Source organism: Lepidothrix coronata, unplaced genomic scaffold (genome assembly GCF_001604755.1).
Source record: "Lepidothrix coronata isolate B3197 unplaced genomic scaffold, Lepidothrix_coronata-1.0 Scaffold23, whole genome shotgun sequence".
Classification (NCBI taxonomy): domain Eukaryota; kingdom Metazoa; phylum Chordata; class Aves; order Passeriformes; family Pipridae; genus Lepidothrix; species Lepidothrix coronata.
The window spans coordinates 7,765,775-7,768,058 of record NW_016690203.1 but is presented as its reverse complement, the minus strand read 5'-3'; positions in this window follow the sequence as shown (position 1 = coordinate 7,768,058).

Below are 2,284 nucleotides of genomic sequence, written 5' to 3'. Positions count from 1 at the left end.
TATCTATCTATCTATCTATCTATCTATCTATCTATCTATCTATCTATCTATCTATCTATCTATCTATCTTTTTATTTATTTCCCTCCTGAACTGTTACAGTTTACCATGAAAAAGGGCCCCTTCTCCAAAGCTTCCCCATCCCTGACAGAACGTACCGGGGGGGTTCTTGGGGCCTGGGGCTTTGTGGGGGCTGTTGTTAGTTAATTAATTAATTAATTAATTATTTTATCTGTTTATCTATCTATCTATCTATCTTTTTATTTATTTCCCTCCTGAAGTGTTACAGTTTAGCATGAAAATGGGGCCCCTTTCCCAAAGCTTCCCCCCATCCCTGGTTTATTTATCTGGCTGTTTAGTTATTTATCTGTCTGGATATTGATTTATCTATCTGGTTATTTATCTATCTGTCTATCCGTTTATTTATTTATTTATTTATTTATCTGGTTATTTATCTATTCATCTGGTTATTTATCTGTTATTTATTTATTTATCTGGTTATTTATTCATTTATTTATCTGGTTATCGATTTACTTATCTGTCTGGTTATTGATTTATCTATCAGTCTATCTGGTTATTGATCTATCTGGTTGTTTATTTATCTATCTAACTGGTTGTTTATCTATCTAACTGGTAATTTATCTGTTTATCTATTCATTTATTTATTTTCCTGGGAATTGTTATGGATCAGCGTGAAAACCTTCCCCTTTTCCCAACGTTTCCCCCCAGTCCCTGGAATTGTCCAGAGTCAGGTTGGGGCAGAAGCTGCTCAGAGTGAAGGTGTCCCTTTAATGCCCCTTCCCACCCAAAGCATTCCGTGATTTCCTGACGTGGGAGGCAAACTGAGGGAAATTTCTCCTGAGATAATTTCTCCTGTTCCCACTTTCCCTAAATTCCTCATCCTGTTTTTTTTTTTTCCTGGCTTGTCTCCAGGCTCAGGGATGTGGGGGAATGATCTGCCCAGGGCAGTGAGGGGCTGCTGGAGGCTTTTCCTCTCCCCTGGGATCAACCCCCTGCCCTGCTTTTCTGTGCCAGCCCAGAGCTGGTTTTACTGGGTTCTGCTGTGTTTTCCTACTGGTTTAAGGTGCTCCAGGTTCCAGCTGGGTTTTGGTGGCCCCTGTGAGCCCATCTGAGTGCCAGGACAGGGGGGAAGGGCTTCAAAGTGACAGAAAGTCAGTTCAGATGAAAGATTAGGAAGGAATTTGTCCCTGGGAGGGTGGGGAGGCCCTGGCACAGGTTGCCCAGGGAAGCTCTGGCTGCCCCTGGATCCCTGGGAGTGTCCAAGGCCGGGTTGGAGCAGCCTGGGCTAGTGGAAGGTGGCAGGGGATGGCCTGGGGTGAGCTGCTGAGGTTCCTCCAGACCCAAACCATCCCACGATCCTGTGAAAAAGGGGCACTGCTGCCGTGTTCCTCAGCCCTGGGGAGGCACAGCTGGAGTGTGGGGCCAGTTCCCCTCAGGACAGGAGGGCCATGGAGCTCCTGGAGCGGGTCCAGGGCAGGTTGTGAGGATGCTGAAGGGGCTGGAGCATCTCTGTGACCAGGGGACACCCAGAGGGGACCTCCCCAGGGCGTGTCAGTGCCTGCAGGGGATGGACCAGGCTCTGCTCGGGGCTGCCCAAAAACAGGACACAAAACTGATGCCCACAAGTTCCACCTGGGCACGAGGAAGAAGAACTTCCCTGGGCAGTGCCCCAGCGCTGAACAGGCTGCCCAGTGTCCCTCCCTGCAGATATTCCAGAGCCACCTGGACACATCCCACGTGCTCTGGGATGATCCTGAGCAGGGAGGTGGGACCGGGTGACCCCCTGAGGTCCCTCCCGACCTGCCCCATCCTGGGATTCCCAGGGAATTGTTGCCTCCATCTCTCCTGCTCCTGCAGGGAGCTCCTGGTCTGAGGGAGAGCTGAGTTGGGGCTGGAGGAGGGGGTGGAAGGAGATGATTCCCAGTTTTCCAGGGCTGTGTAACATTGTGGGCCTGCACAGAGCAGGAGGGGAAGGGTTTCCCTGGCCCACAACCCCCTGGCTGTGCCTGCCCCCTGAGCTGGTGGCTGCTGTGGCAGCTGCATTTGCACAACAACCACGTTTTGAACGAACCATCAGGTTTTTGCAGCTGCCTCAGGTGACAGGAGGGGGTTTGAGAAAGCTGCTGGTGGGGGCAGTGAGGCTGAACCAGCAGGAACCACCAGGGGATCTCTTTGTCTGGGACTGTTCCCAGCAGGATGGAGCTGCTGCTGCTGTTTAGTCCACCTGGGTCACTGCCACGGGCTGCTTGTGCCAGGTTTAATGTA